The sequence below is a fragment of the Echiichthys vipera genome (assembly GCF_963691815.1).
Source record: "Echiichthys vipera genome assembly, chromosome: 22".
Classification (NCBI taxonomy): domain Eukaryota; kingdom Metazoa; phylum Chordata; class Actinopteri; order Perciformes; family Trachinidae; genus Echiichthys; species Echiichthys vipera.
This window is the reverse complement of record NC_139847.1, coordinates 10397284-10414905: the sequence shown is the minus strand read 5'-3', so window position 1 is coordinate 10414905 and position 17622 is coordinate 10397284. Positions and strand designations below refer to the sequence as shown.

Genomic DNA, 17622 nt, shown 5'->3' with positions numbered 1-17622 from the left:
CCTACAACTGCTGCTCCTACAACTGCAGCACCCACAACACCTGCAACCACAACAGCAGCACCTACAACATCAGCACCCACAACAACTGCTGCATCAACAGCTGCACCTACGAATGCAGCCCTAAAGACAGCTGCAGCTAACACAGCAGCAACCACGACAGCTGTGCCTACAACTTCTGTTCCTACAACAGCTCTGCCTATAACTGCAGCACCCATGACTGTAGCCCCAACAACATCTCTACCTACAACCACTGCTCCAACATCTGTAGACCTTACAACAGCTGCACTTACAACATCAGCACCCACGACTGGTGCTATAACTGCTGCGCCCACAACTACAGCCGCTACAACAACAGCACCCACAACAACTGCATTCACACCTGCAGCACTCACAACTGCTGCAACCTCAACAGCTGTGCCTACAACTGCTGCTGCTACAACAGCTGCACCTATGACTGCAGCCTCTACAACAGCAGTACCCACAACAGCTGCGCCTACAACTGCTGCCCCTACAACAGCAGCACCCACAACAGCAGAACCTACAACTGCAGCCCCATCAACAGCAACACCCACAACAGCTGTGTCTTCAACGTCAGCCCCTTCAACAGCAGCAACCACAACAACAGCACCCACAGCAGCAGCACCCACAGCAGCAGCAGCACCCACAACAGCTGAACCCACAACCGCTGAACCTACAACTGCAGCCCTTACAACAGCAGCACCCACAAAAGCTGAACCTACAACTGCAGCCCCTACAACAGCAGCACCCACAACAGTTGCGCCTACAACTAGTAAACGTACAACACCTGTTCCTAGAACTGCAGCACCCACAATACTTGTGCCTACAACTGCAGCCCCTACAACAGCAGCAACCACAACAACAGCACCCACAGCAGCAGCACCCACAGCAGCAGCAGCACCCACAACAGCTGGACCTACAACTGCTGCTCTTACAACTGCAGCACCCACAACTGTATCCCCAACAACAGCTCTACATACAATTGCTACTCCAACAACTGCACCTACAACTTCAGCACTAACAACAGTTGCAGATACAACTGCTGCACCCACAACACCGTCACCTAGCACTACAGCCCCTACAACAGCAGCACCCACAACTCTAGCCCCAAAAACCTTTGCACCTACCACTGCTGCTCCCACAACTGCATTCCCTACAACATCAGCACCCATGACTGCTGTACTCACAACTGCTGCTCTCACAACACCTACATCTACAACAGCAGCACCAACAACAGCTTCACTTACAACTGCAGTCCCCACGACAGCATCACTTACTACTGTTGCTGCCCCAACTGCCATCCCTACAACTGCAGCCCCCACAACTGTGACCCCTACAGCAGCTAGACTTACAACATCAGTATCCTCAACAGCTGCCACTACAACAGCTGCACCTACAACTGCAGCCCCTACAACAGCAGCACCCACAACAGTTGCGCCTACAACTGGTAAACGTACAACACCTGTTCCTAGAACTGCCGCACCCACAATACTTGTGCCTACAACTGCAGCCCCCACAACAGCTGCACAACTCACAACTGTTACACCCACGACTGCAGTTCCTACAACAGCTGCAATAATGACAACAACCTCTTTGGCTCCTGAACCTACCTATAGTCTCTCAGCAAACCTCGAGCAACCTTTTTCCGATGCCCTCACTGACCCGGACAGCAGTGAATATAAAAAAGTTGAACGACAAGTTATAGAAATAGTGAGTTAATTTTTAAATTACACTTTGTCATTGACTATGTCAGTCTTGTCAATCAAAGATTGGACATAACGTTTTAGGTAAAAGATCAAACTTTTAAGTGTTTTTTCAATACAAGAACACTGCCTGAAGGTTTCTTAATTTCTTTCAATGTTGCTTTCTTTTTTGCAGTTTTTTACAATATACATAAAAAGATTTCCACTGACGTTTGTCCGCTGCTATGTGATACGTTTCAGGTAAATCATTTTTTCAACAGCAGTTCACCTATTTCCCTTGTTCTGCGCAGGGTTTAGGTATTTAAATTGGTATCTTCCAATATTATTTCAAACACACAACACAAGTCAACATCTCATATCATAATGTAACACTTGTCCATTTCGGTTTCATGATACAGTGCCATAATCATAACACGAACGACCGGAACCAATGCAACTATGGGGATTGTGTTCAATCGGACTACTCCTGCTGAAGATCTCCCAATGAACAGTGTCATTGCTGAAACCTTAGTAGACGCTGTGAACAATCCCAACAATACCTTCAATGTGAGCATAGATCCCGCTTCAGTAGAGATATTAGGTAAGTAAACACAACACAATGTTTTTCTCTCATCAGTATCTAAATATTTTAGTTTATTTTCTGCTCATGTTTAAAAATTCTAAACAAAATTATATTGCAACACAAGAAGTGGAGGTATACACAAGATTAATAAAGTCAACTATTATATTTCAGTGTTATACAGTCCATTCCTTGCAGGATGAGCAGAATTAATCTCGGAACTATCTTGAATTCCGTCAGACATCTTGTTATGTAAAACAAAATGTTTTATTTACTGTAAGATTTTAGATATTAGGTCTATACAGTCAAGTTCTCTAAGGATGAAGAAATCCTTTTGGTTTGGGCACCAATACTTATTTACATACTATTTACAAAAAAAAATTTCACAGAAGGCCCAAATACAGGTCCAGCAACAACAGCCGCACCTACGACGGCTGCCGCTGCAACACCTGCACCTGCAACACCTGCACCTGCAACACCTGCACCTGCAACACCTGCACCTGCAACTGTATCACCCACAACAGCTGCACCTACAACTGCCTGTAAGCAATATTGCGCCCTGCTTGATAGAACATTTCAAAAGTTGCACAGCTGCTTATTAACTAATGCGTTGTTTCCTTTTCTTTTCATTTACAGCTTCAAGTAGAGTAAGCCAAAATATCAGTCTCGTCACTGCAACCTGTCTGGTACTGTTGTCATGGCTACTGTCAAGCCAGCAGTAGCATCTGTGCTGATTTCCATTTAAATTGCCATCAGAACATGACTGCCATCACTGGAATGGAAAAGAACTCGGTGTTCAGAAAAAATCGCAGATTCATGATTATCTTAAGTTACATATAGCTTCTGATTAACTTACTATTAAATTCAACTGGTTTAAAAGCATCACTGGAATGATAAGCCACACTATTTAACATTTAGCCCTAGGTTATCAGAAAACAATTGCACTATTAATATACAAATCAGAATCAGAATCAGAATCAGAAATACTTTAATAATCCCAGGAGGAAATGATTTGTTACAAAACTCAGAGATATACAACATATATTAGAAAAAACTCAAATTTAAATTTACAGAAATAAATATATTAGCAGTAGTGAAATACTGTATATACTATTGTGTTTGCCAAACAATTCAAACCAGTCATACTAGAAAGTAAAACTGTAAAATCACTCTCACTGTTGTTTGAATGAAGTTTTATCTAAGGTCATGGTATACATGAAATATGTGAAAACAATGCACTGTCAATCTTCTTATTTATACAAGGTGTATTTATTTAATAGCTGTATTTTGTGAGATTTCTTGAAGTTTTTACAATTTCTGTAAGAAACTATGATCAAAATACATAATCTTTGAGTAATTTAAATTGTTGTGTGATGTTTTGCTATTTCGGTGTCTGTCATGCAGGACATGTTTAATGTCAGGGGCTTTAATTAAACCACCAGTGATGTTTACAAACAATCATATCCTGCCTTGTAATTTCTTATTATTAAGTTTCACAATAGTGTCTCAGCCTTTGTTGTTGCATTGAATCAGGTTGGTTTAGAAAAAGAAAACTGGGAGTGGTGCATAAATTATTTTAGCTATGAGTTTCTAGTTCATAAACATACTGCCAGACAGTCAAAGAGACACATTTTTTCAATCAAACTCAGTATCACTACCACCAGTAATCAAAATCAGCATCAACCATCCTCAGAGATAATTTTTCAAAATGCCTCTTACAAAAGCTGCATTACAGAAAGTTATGTTGTAAAAGAGGCTAGCACAGTGACAATGTTACCATATATCTTCTCTGAAACCATCTTCCATTTACTTTTTATTTGCAAAGGTTAGATTTGGTGTGTGAATATTTACAATAGAGAACTAATCATGGATGATAATACATATTAGTTTATAGAATACTATGAAATACAATAGTAATAATAATGTGTATAGTGCGTGAAAATAAGTGTGTGCATGTGCGTGTGTGTGTGTGTGTTCGCACGTTCTCATGTATAATGTTGTTTGCATGTTAGTGTGTATTTGCGAGTCACAGACAGCATTGTTAACAGTATATGCACCTAGTGAATTATTTTAATTTATTTTGGTTTTATTCTTTTCACATTGTTTTTATACCATGGCCCTATATCCCTGCTGCATGTGTACACAAATGTACCAATATTCATCACCAGGGGGCGCCATCACATCAAATGTGTTTCATGGCGTACAGTAAACTTTTCCAGAATTAAAGTTTCTGTGATTTCTAACACAATTAGAAATGTTAATCTTTTTAAATACGTCCATAACTAGAATTCTTCATAAGATATTTGTGCAAATGTCCTTAACTCTACACAACAATGATTACTTGCAGGTGGTCAAGCAGGTAGGATATTAGAAACAGCAGCTCTTTCCTCATGGAGGAAAACATGTATTCCAGCAGGTCATCATGTTGCACCTTCCAAAAGTTAAGTTCGGTTTTCAATAATTTAAAGAAGGATCAGAAAAACAGGGAAGAGAAAAGAAAGGGCAACAGTATGTCAAAAGAGAGGTGGGCGCCCGTCAGTGAGTCTTTTGTCAACACTTCGCCCTTCTTTCACTTTAGGTTTTTTTGGAATTACTTGGGAGAGACTGAATATTTACCAGACACCTAAGAAGATAGGTAATCTGCACTTATTTATAGTGGATCAGATGTCCATGTCTGTGTCTGGTACCAGGCCAAACTGATGCAGCTTCCAGCTCAAAAGCATGCTCTCCAATTCCCCTTGCAATGTGCCAGCCCAAATCCCACATGAGATGATGAAAACACACCTGCCGATGTTAGGTCAATTTTTTTTTTTTTTTGTTGTTATTTTCTTATTTCTTCTAAGTTGTTCCCGTGTCACTGTGTTCAGCCTGCTGTTTTTGTTCGCAGCAGGACAGACGTCGTATTTCATCTGTGCTGTGCAGGTATTGGCATTACGCACAGCCTTAATGCTGAGTTCACCATCATTAAATCGCCTGAAAACGACACCAGGCCGCTACAAAATCGCTGTAACAGAAGGGTTATATTTATTCTTATCTCTCCATTAAAAAGAGTGTAGCGAGGTACAGCGGGATGAAGAGCAACGTTGAAAAACAAAAAGTAGCCATTGCCACTCAGTCAATTGCTGCAACTGCAGGCTCCCACGCATACATGTGCTCAACAATTACAAGAAGCATCATTGTCAATGCAAATCTTGGATCTCAGGCTCACATAAGTAAAAGCAAAATATGAATCTAAGACATAATAGGACAGTTGGATTTTAGGGCAGGAAGAGAATGTAGCGTTTGCAGAGAATTTTAAATTCATGAATGATTCTCCGTTGAAAGTAAAGCTCATCTGTTTATTGTGATACACTCAGGGGGGAAAGTAGTTTTTATTTCTTGCCGGTACTATCAAATTGACCAAAAGTGTGCATAGCGCGCGCCAGGCGCCAGGCGACATCCGCGGCTGTAGCCCAGAAGTAAGTCTCACCCACACGGGAGTTCGGGGGTTTCGCCCCCGTGAATATTTTGAAATTGGGCTGATGAACATGCAATTGTAACGTAGTTAGAGAAGGACATGAAAGACCAATGGTCATGTGTGTCTCCCGTCGGGGCAGGTCTACTGAGTAGGTTAATGTTTCTGTTAAGGATAGAAAAGGTCAGCACAGACACCAGCAGCCAGAATGAGACATTAGAAAAGCCTACAGTCTCAGAAACACTGACATGCACCAAGCTGGAACTCCTGTGGCTGAGCCACAGTTTACCGTGTTTAATTCTTAAATCACTCTGGAACACAGAAAGTATTTCCCAGGTATTGATAGATTTAACCTCATAAGTCAAAAGGTAAGAAAAACAAACGCACTAAGACAAAGCTTGTTCCACAATAGGCCAAATGATCTTTTAAGAGAAAACTGGCGGTTACAGTTATCAGATTTTACTTCCAATAAATATCTAGTGCACAGGTGTCAAACCCACTGCAGTTCACCTACACATAAAGCCCAATTTGATCTCATACCAGTAAAACCACTCCAGCAAGAAATCGTGAAATCAGCCACAGAGTTTCTTGGCAGGCTGTTGTTGGCAAAAGCCTGTTGCTTGTCAGGGCACATGATTTCTGCAGTCTTCACAACTGTCAAACTGTCAAAGCCAGAGTATGGCTTTGACACTGATGCTGCTCTGTTGTATAATAGCATGTCCAGCATAGGGCCTACGTACTACGCTTATTAGAGAAGGGTGAAACTCTTAAAGAGACTTTTAAAAAGCATTTGTTTTGTTTTTACAGGAGCGTGTAAACCCCATGGGGCAAATAGCAATAGCTGTGCATCACTTCTGTGCAATTTTCACACTTTGCAAAGTCCTCCACCGGGCTGGATTGGATCCTTTGGCAGTCCGGTTTTGGCCTGTGGGCCATATGTTTGACATCCCTGACACTATGTAAATTGTAAGGTCATCTTCAAATTTGCTGTATCATTGCTGTAGTTATATTTGAGTCATATGTTTAGTGCCTTAAACCCCCATTATATAACAGTTTTGAGCTTCATCTTTGTCTCGCTTTGTGTCTTTCTTTTCAGCTGGATTTTCATGGTTCAGGTTTGAAAGTACAACACAAAAAATGAATTATTACGTAAGTCATAGGATCATCAACACTTGGTGTTGTTGGAGGTGCGATGCAACAAAAACCCTACAGGGATTGACTATGTAGCAAAAGACGTCACAGATACCAAAAATTATGCATCCTGATAGAATGGCAGTTCACTGCACTTTGATTATGCAGAAGATTATGTAAAAAGCGAAACAGAACAGAAACATATAATTCAAATGGTTTAAGAAACTTTATTCTAAACTCATAAACCAAACAATGCCAGTTTAGAAAGGATATTCAAATTATTTTGCATGAAATCCAAATCACTGGATTTGTATAAAAGCTGTCACGTAGAAAAAACATCACTCAAAATGAAAGTTGTATATTGTGATATCATATTGATGTCATTGATTGACAGGTAGCAGGAAGGACACACAGTTGGCACATGAGAGGGTCAAGGCGCCAAACCAGTTATGCTTTTAGCAGGTCTAAACCACTCAACTGTGTCATTATACGTCATTAGAAACCTATCTTTATATGTGTCATAACTTACTGTCACATTGGTCAAACCTTTGACATTCACATAGGTGGAATGCACAAGGACAAAAGAAGGGTGTTTACCATGATACTGAGCCAAGAAGCAAACTGGCAGCTAAAGCACTGTATCCAAGTGTAACAATCATTCCAAATGAGCTATCACCTGTGAATCACGTCAGTGGCCTTTATTCCATTCCAATATAAAAGCCTAAATAGACGTGGACTGTCACACAAGGTAAAAGGGTTGGACTATATCACAGATGTGAACTGGGCTGAAGTAAGAGACACTGAAAAGTTTTAAAAATTCCAAAGCAGATAAAGAGGGGGAATTTATAACTCTTCAACTTCTATATTTTCATGTTGGGTAAGTACATTTCTAAGTCTATAAGTAATGTTTTCAGGATACTTTTAAAAGTATAACTTTTTTAAAAGTAGGATTGTTATGATTGCAGGCTCAGGAAGATGTTTGATGATTTTTTTGAAATGTCAGTTAGCACCATCAGACCTGGAGCAAACACTGGTGCAACATCTTGCTATGGTAGTTAGGAAGCTCGTCGCCTCCTAATGGGCATGTGACCATTTAAAGGAGGTCTGCACACTGTTCGGCTACAAATAAATAAATTATATCTAGTTTACATGAATGTAATTATTTACTTGGAGCCTAACAGTGTGCAGATCTCCTTTGTGCCCTGCAGTTACGCCTTTTCCACTTATATGAGTACAGGTTTTGTTCATTTAATTAACCGTATAATTAAGAATGATTCCTATTTCATTCATTAAACTTATTTTGCTATTTGAGGAACATAGGCTATGACCATTTTGCAGATGGTTCAATACTGGCCCTGATCTCTGCTTCCTTCCAGAATGTCCTTGCTTTTTTAAATTGTGTCGCCACCAACCTTCTTCAGCTGTTTCTTTCTTTAAACTTGTGGGTTCAGGTTGAGACCGATTACCTGCGTTTGATTTGTTTGTTTGGTTATTATTTTCTGATTCGCTCAGAGCTCTTCATTATTGTTTGGCCAGTTAGATGAAGTTCATTGCTTGGTTTTTGTGGTTCTCCATGTTTCTGTCCTGCAATATAATACTGATTTGACGTTTGAGTGAAGATGCAGAGTTGAGTTTTCATGTCTTTATTACTGCATCTGTCTTTGCCAACAACACTTCCCAGGTATGTAAATATGTCCTCCGCTTCCAGTGCCTGTTAGTCCAGGTATTATAATTTTGTTTGGCATTTGTATTTTTTCAACAATTAACTAGTTTCTCATCATACTTCCATACTGTGGTCAGCACAATCATGAAACAGGTAGTAGACTGCATTGTTTGTGGATTTAAAAAGGTCTTCGAAAGTCTTACATTTAACATGATGAGTACTGAAAAAAACACTGACACTGATGGAAGCTATTTCAAAATTCACATAATTGGAATGCACCAGGACAAAAGAAGGAAGTATGTCATGATACTGGGGATGACAGATAACAGATGACAGCTGATATTTTTTTCCTTGCTAAGATGCAACAATATTATCTCTTGTGAGTCACATACTAAAAGCTGTGGACTGTCAAAGAACATTAAAGGATTGCAATATCACATATATCAATACATTCTATTATTGATAGAGAGGCTATCAATAACCTCTGTTCTAATTTTAGGAAATGTCCATGCATTGCTTCACCAAAACTATGTTATTATCACATATTATATCTTATTTAAGCCGAGTGTCAAATTAAGTTAACATTTTTTTATAAGACATTGTAAAATCCTTCTTCAACTTTTTTGTTTAATTCAGGGGTGTCAAACTCCTACTCACAGTGGGCTAAATTTAAAAACTGGGACGAAGTTGCGGGCAAACAGATAACATTGTAAGCTGTGTTGAAAGCTCCTGTTTTCCATCTTTCTTTTGGCCATTTTTGGGGAGGGGTGGATTAGGTTTGTCCAAAGTGACTGGTAGCATGGATGCTCATGTTTGTTTACAGGAAAGTAGACGTGTATGTGCTATATACTCACGGGCCAGCTCTCATAGAACCTTGATATGATCTTGGGGGCCAAACATAATCACACTGCGGGCCAGATTTGGCCCACGGTCCTGAGTTTGACATCCCTGGTTTAGTTGATATTCTTTTTTCCCCCTAATTATAACTATTCGAAAACAATGTTTCCATCCCCATCATAGCATATGTGCTTAAAGATGTGACATAATATTGATTTTTGTAATATTTTGCTTGTAAAACAGTTGCACAGATTGAGTGTTTAGGACAGATAAAATGCAGTCTCTTTACATAGTGCACCTGCCTGTTAACGAATATTCTATCCACTCTAACCTGAATAAAATTCTGGATAAATTGAGTGGAAAGACACTTGAAAGTGAGGGTGGAATATGAGGAGAGAAAATGTATGTAAAAAAATGTGGTGAAATTTGTCAGACAGAGATTTAATTTTAGCACAAAATTCAGAAAACACATCAGTTTCTTTTTTGCTTTAAATATATCTGAGGAGAAATGGACCCTTTCCCACCAAAACATATGTATATATATATATACAGTATATAATTATTTAAGTACTTAGATTCGTAAAATTCAAGGTCATCTACAAAACATTGTAAGGAATCTATTGAAAAGTGCTGTTGCATATACAGTAGGTCAACGGGAAATAGCCATATTCTCAGTTGTGATCGACTTTAATATGGTTATTATGGTTGCTGTATTGCATCAGATAGCCTCATAAATGTAATACTGATGGTACTCTGAAAGACATATCTTGCACAGAAGTGCATTTTGTCACAGTTGAGTAGAAGTAGAGCATCTACACTGTCAGGAATATTATGAGGGGAACACATACTGTATAATTTTTATCGAGTAAGCACTTAACAAAAATATAATTTGTAGCAGTTAACATTTAATGGGACTGATGTACACGGAAAAATATTTTTGGTGCAGTTACTGATTTATTTATTTAAAATTTGCTGATTGAACTACTTAGCAATCACAATGCAAATGCTTTTGACGTGCTGCTTTTGGTTGTAACACTCAGTATTGATTCTGTTCATAGATTCAAAGGGAAAAAGGATGGGTGTTGGAAGGATCATATTCATTTTCGTGATTCTAACAGGTAAGCTGAGTGATGTTAAGCCAATTATATACACTCAACCAATATTTCTCATACAAGCACACAACAGACCCTGATTTGTTAAAAAGGTAAAAGTAAGGGTGTCTTTTGATAATCTGTTCTAATATTTGGTAACTTTGTAGTTAATTGTACGAGTGCAATGACAACAACTGCACCTACAACTGCTGCCCCCACAACTGCTGCTCCCACAACAGCTGCCCCTACAACTGCAGCCACTACAACAGCTGCGCCTACAACAGCTGCACCTACAACTGCAGCCCCGACAACAGCTGTGCCTACAACTTCTGCTCCCACAACAGCCGCCCCTACAACAGCAGCACCCACAACAGCTGTCGTTACAACAGCTGCCCCTACAACAGCTGCACCTACGACTGTAACGCCCACAACAGCTGCACCTACAACTGCAGCAACCACAACCGCAGCACCCACAACAGCTGTGCCTACAACAGCTTCCCCTACAACAGCTGCACCTATAACTACAGCACCTACAACAGCTGCCCCTACAACTGCAGCACCCACAACAGCTGTGCCGACAACTGCAGCACCCACAACAGCTGCGCCTACAACTGCAGCAACCACGACAGCTGCACCTACAACTGCAGCCCCTACAACAGCAGCACCCACTACTGCAGCACCTACAACAGCTGCACCTACAACAACTGCCCCAACAACTGCAGCACCCACAACAGCTGCCCCAACGACTGAAGCCCCTACAACAGCTGCACCTACAACTGCTGCTCCCACAACAGCTGCCCCTACAACTGCAGCCACTACAACAGCTGCGCCTACAACAGCTGCACCTACAACAGCAGCACCCACAACAGCTGCACCTACAACTGCAGCCCCTACAACAGTGGCGCCCACTACTGCTGCGCCTACAACAGCTGGTCCCACAACTGCAGCCCCTACAACAGCTGTGCCTACAACTTCTGCTCCCACAACAGCTGCCCCTACAACAGCAGCACCCACAACAGCTGTCACTACAACAGCTGCCCCTACAACAGCTGCACCCACGACTGCAACGCCCACAACAGCTGCACCTACAACTGCAGCACCCACAACCGCAGCACCCACAACAGCAGCACCCACAACAGCTGCCCCTACAACAGCTGCAACTACAACTGTAGCACCCACAACAGCCGCCCCTACAACTGCAGCCCCTACAACAACAGCGCCCACTACAGCTGCGTCTACAACTTCTGCTCCCACAACAGCCGCCCCTACAACAGCAGCACCCACAACAGCTGTCGCTACAACAGTTGCCCCTACAACAGCTGCCCCTACAACTGCAGCACCCACAACAGCTGTGCCTACAACTGCAGCACCCACAACAGCAGCACCCACAACAGCTGTGCCTACAACAGCTGCCCCTACAACTGCAACACCCACAACAGCTATGCCTACAACTGCAGCACCTACAACAGAAGCACCCACCACAGCTGCACCTACAACTGCAGCCCCAACAACAGCAGCGCCCACTACAGCTGCGCCTACAACTGCTGCTCCCACAACTGCAGCCCCTACAACAGCTGTGCCTACAACTTCTGCTACCACAACACCTGCCCCTACAACAGCAGCACCCACAACAGTTGTCGCTACAACAGCTGTGCCTACAACTGCAGCCCCTACAACAGCAGCACCTACAACAGCAGCACCCACAACAGCTGCACCTACAACTGCAGCCCCTACAACAGCAGCACCCACAACAGCTGCGCCTACAACTGCTGCTCCCACAACTGCAGCCCCTACAACGGCTGCGCCTACAACTCCAGCACCCACAACAGCTGCCCCAACAACAGCAGAACCCACAACAGCTGCCCAAACAACCGCAGCACCCACAACTGCAGAACCAACAACTGAAGCACCCACAACAGCTGCCCCAACAACTGCAGCACCCACAACAGCAGAACCAACAACTGAAGCACCCACAACAGCTGCCCCAACAACTGCAGCACCCACAACAGCTCTGCCTACAACTGCAGCACCAACGACAGCTGAACCTACAACAGTTGCCCCAACAACAGCTGCCCCAACAACTGAAGCACCCACAACAGCTTCCCCAACAACTGCAGCCCCTACAACAGCTGCGCGTACAACTGCAGCACCCACAACCGCTGTGCCTTCCACTGCAGCCCCTACAACAGCTGCACCTACAACAGCAGCACCCACAACAGTTGCTCCTACAACTGCAGCCCCTACAACAGCAGCGCCCACAACAGCTGTCGCTACAACAGCTGCCCCTACAACAGCTGCGCCTACAACTGCAGCACCCACAACCGCTGTGCCTACAACAGCAGCACCCACAACAGCAGCCCCCACAACAGCAGCGCCCACTACAGCTGCGCCCACAACTTCTGCTCCCACAACTGCAGCCCCTACAACAGCTGCGCCTACAACTGCAGCACCCACAACAGCTGCCCCAACAACAGCAGCACCCACAACAGCTGCCCAAACAACTGCAGCACCAACAACTGAAGAACCCACAACAGCTGCACCAACTACTGCAGCACCCACAACAGCTCTGCCTTCCACTGCAGCCCCTACAACAGCTGCACCTACAACTGCAGCCCCTACAACAGCAGCGCCCACTACAGCTGCGCCCACAACATCTGCTCCCACAACAGCCGCCCCTACAACAGCTGCCCCTACAACAGCTGCCCCTACAACAGCTGTGCCTACAACGGCAGCACCCACTACTGCAGCACCTACAACAGCTGCACCTACAACAACTGCCCCAACAACTGCAGCACCCACAACAGCTGCCCCAACAACTGAAGCCCCTACAACAGCTGCACCTACAACTGCTGCTCCCACAACAGCTGCCCCTACAACTGCAGCCACTACAACAGCTGCGCCTACAACAGCTGCACCTACAACAGCAGCACCCACAACAGCTGCACCTACAACTGCAGCCCCTACAACAGTGGCGCCCACTACTGCTGCCCCTACAACAGCTGGTCCCACAACTGCAGCCCCTACAACAGCTGTGCCTACAACTTCTGCTCCCACAACAGCTGCCCCTACAACAGCAGCACCCACAACAGCTGTCACTACAACAGCTGCACCTACAACTGCAGCACCCACAACCGCAGCACCCACAACAGCTGTGATTACAACAGCTGCCCCTACAACAGCTGCAACTACAACTGTAGCACCCACAACAGCTGCGCCTACAACTGCAGCAACCACAACAGCTGCACCTACAACTGCAGCACCCACAACAGCAGCACCCACAACAGCTGTGCCTACAACAGCTGCACCTACAACTGCAGCCCCTACAACAGCAGCGCCCACTACAGCTGCGTCTACAACTTCTGCTCCCACAACAGCCACCCCTACAACTGCAGCCCCTACAACAACAGCGCCCACTACAGCTGCGTCTACAACTTCTGCTCCCACAACAGCCGCCCCTACAACAGCAGCACCCACAACAGCTGTCGCTACAACAGTTGCCCCTACAACAGCTGCCCCTACAACTGCAGCACCCACAACAGCTGTGCCTACAACTGCAGCACCCACAACAGCAGCACCCACAACAGCTGTGCCTACAACAGCTGCCCCTACAACTGCAACACGCACAACAGCTATGCCTACAACTGCAGCACCTACAACAGCAGCACCCACCACAGCTGCACCTACAACTGCAGCCCCAACAACAGCAGCGCCCAATACAGCTGCGCCTACAACTGCTGCTCCCACAACTGCAGCCCCTACAACAGCTGTGCCTACAACTTCTGCTACCACAACACCTGCCCCTACAACAGCAGCACCTACAACAGAAGCACCCACAACAGCTGCACCTACAACTGCAGCCCCTACAACAGCAGCACCCACAACAGCTGCGCCTACAACTGCTGCACCTACAACTGCAGCCCCTACAACAGCAGCACCCACAACAGCTGCGCCTACAACTGCTGCTCCCACAACTGCAGCCCCTACAACGGCTGCGCCTACAACTGCAGCACCCACAACAGCTTCCCCAACAACAGCAGCACCCACAACAGCTGCCCAAACAACCGCAGCACCCACAACTGCAGGACCAACAACTGAAGCACCCACAACAGCTGCCCCAACAACTGCAGCACCCACAACAGCTCTGCCTACAACTGCAGCACCAACGACAGCTGAACCTACAACAGTTGCCCCAACAACAGCTGCCCCAACAACTGAAGCACCCACAACAGCTTCCCCAACAACTGCAGCCCCTACAACAGCTGCACCTACAACAGCAGCACCCACAACAGTTGCTCCTACAACTGCAGCCCCTACAACAGCAGCGCCCACAACAGCTGTCGCTACAACAGCTGCCCCTACAACAGCTGCGCCTACAACTGCAGCACCCACAACCGCTGTGCCTACAACAGCAGCACCCACAACAGCAGCCCCCACAACAGCAGCGCCCACTACAGCTGCGCCCACAACTTCTGCTCCCACAACTGCAGCCCATACAACAGCTGCGCCTACAACTGCAGCACCCACAACAGCTGCCCCAACAACAGCAGCACCCACAACAGCTGCCCAAACAACTGCAGCACCAACAACTGAAGAACCCACAACAGCTGCACCAACTACTGCAGCACCCACAACAGCTCTGCCTTCCACTGCAGCCCCTACAACAGCTGCACCTACAACTGCAGCCCCTACAACAGCAGCGCCCACTACAGCTGCGCCCACAACATCTGCTCCCACAACAGCCGCCCCTACAACAGCTGCCCCTACAACAGCTGCCCCTACAACAGCTGCGCCTACAACTGCAGCACCCACAACAGCAGCACCCACAACAGCTGTGCCTACAACATTTGCCCCTACAACTGCAACACCCACAACAGCTATGCCTACAACTGCAGCACCTACAACAGCAGCACCCACCACAGCTGCACCTACAACTGCAGCCCCAACAACAGCAGCGCCCACTACAGCTGCGCCTACAACTGCTGCTCCCACAACTGCAGCCCCTACAACAGCTGTGCCTACAACTTCTGCTACCACAACACCTGCCCCTACAACAGCAGCACCCACAACAGTTGTCGCTACAACAGCTGTGCCTACAACAGCAGCACCTACAACAGCAGCACCCACAACAGCTGCACCTACAACTGCAGCCCCTACAACAGCAGCACCCACAACAGCTGCGCCTACAACTGCTGCTCCCACAACTGCAGCCGCTACAACAGCTGAGCCTACAACTGCAGCACCCACAACAGCTGCCCCAACAACAGCAGCACCCACAACAGCTGCACCTACAACTGCTGCTCCCACAACTGCAGCCCCTACAACAGCTGAGCCTACAACTGCAGCACCCACAACAGCTGCCCCAACAACAGCAGCACCCACAACAGCTGCCCAAACAACTGCAGCACCCACAACTGCAGCACCAACAACTGAAGAACCCACAACAGCTGCACCAACTACTGCAGCACCCACAACAGCTCTGCCTTCCACTGCAGCCCCTACAACAGCTGCACCTACAACTGCAGCCCCTACAACAGCAGCGCCCACTACAGCTGCGCCCACAACATCTGCTCCCACAACAGCCGCCCCTACAACAGCTGCCCCTACAACAGCTGCCCCTACAACAGCTGCGCCTACAACTGCAGCACCCACAACAGCTCTTCCTACAACTGCAGGACCAACAACAGCTGCACCTACAACAGTTGACCCAACAACAGCTGCCCCAACAACTGCAGCACCCACAACAGCTTCCCCAACAACTGCAGCCCCTACAACAGCTGCGCGTACAACTGCAGCACCCACAACGGCTGTGCCTTCCACTGCAGCCCCTACAACAGCTGCACCTACAACAGCAGCACCCACAACAGTTGCTCCTACAACTGCAGCCCCTACAACTGCAGCACCCACAACCGCTGTGCCTACAACAGCAGCACCCACAACAGCAGCCCCCACAACAGCAGCGCCCACTACAGCTGCGCCCACAACTTCTGCTCCCACAACTGCAGCCCCTACAACAGCTGCGCCTACAACTGCAGCACCCACAACGGCTGCCCCAACAACAGCAGCACCCACAACAGCTGCCCAAACAACTGCAGCACCAACAACTGAAGAACCCACAACAGCTGCACCAACTACTGCAGCACCCACAACAGCTCTGCCTTCCACTGCAGCCCCTACAACAGCTGCACCTACAACTGCAGCCCCTACAACAGCAGCGCCCACTACAGCTGCGTCCACAACATCTGCTCCCACAACAGCCGCCCCTACAACAGCTGCCCCTACAACAGCTGCCCCTACAACAGCTGCGCCTACAACTGCAGCACCCACAACAGCAGCACCCACAACAGCTGTGCCTACAACATTTGCCCCTACAACTGCAACACCCACAACAGCTATGCCTACAACTGCAGCACCTACAACAGCAGCACCCACCACAGCTGCACCTACAACTGCAGCCCCAACAACAGCAGCGCCCACTACAGCTGCGCCTACAACTGCTGCTCCCACAACTGCAGCCCCTACAACAGCTGTGCCTACAACTTCTGCTACCACAACACCTGCCCCTACAACAGCAGCACCCACAACAGTTGTCGCTACAACAGCTGTGCCTACAACAGCAGCACCTACAACAGCAGCACCCACAACAGCTGCACCTACAACTGCAGCCCCTACAACAGCAGCACCCACAACAGCTGCGCCTACAACTGCTGCTCCCACAACTGCAGCCGCTACAACAGCTGAGCCTACAACTGCAGCACCCACAACAGCTGCCCCAACAACAGCAGCACCCACAACAGCTGCACCTACAACTGCTGCTCCCACAACTGCAGCCCCTACAACAGCTGAGCCTACAACTGCAGCACCCACAACAGCTGCCCCAACAACAGCAGCACCCACAACAGCTGCCCAAACAACTGCAGCACCCACAACTGCAGCACCAACAACTGAAGCACCCACAACAGCTGCCTCAACAACTGCAGCACCCACAACAGCTCTTCCTACAACTGCAGGACCAACGACAGCTGCACCTACAACAGTTGCCCCAACAACAGCTGCCCCAACAACTGCAGCCCCTACAACAGCTGCGCGTACAACTGCAGCACCCACAACGGCTGTGCCTTCCACTGCAGCCCCTACAACAGCTGCACCTACAACAGCAGCACCCACAA

At 46.5% G+C, this 17622-nt stretch overlaps 1 long non-coding RNA gene across 1 annotated transcript; it reads left to right on the top strand.

The window, feature by feature from the left end:
- Window positions 1-294: 294 nt before the first annotated feature.
- On the top strand, window positions 295-2289 carry LOC310964104. The gene is made up of 3 exons (XR_014593718.1): window positions 295-1728; window positions 1897-1961; window positions 2120-2289. It is a non-coding gene; the product is annotated as an uncharacterized lncRNA (long non-coding RNA).
- The last annotated feature ends 15333 nt before the right edge of the window (window positions 2290-17622 follow it).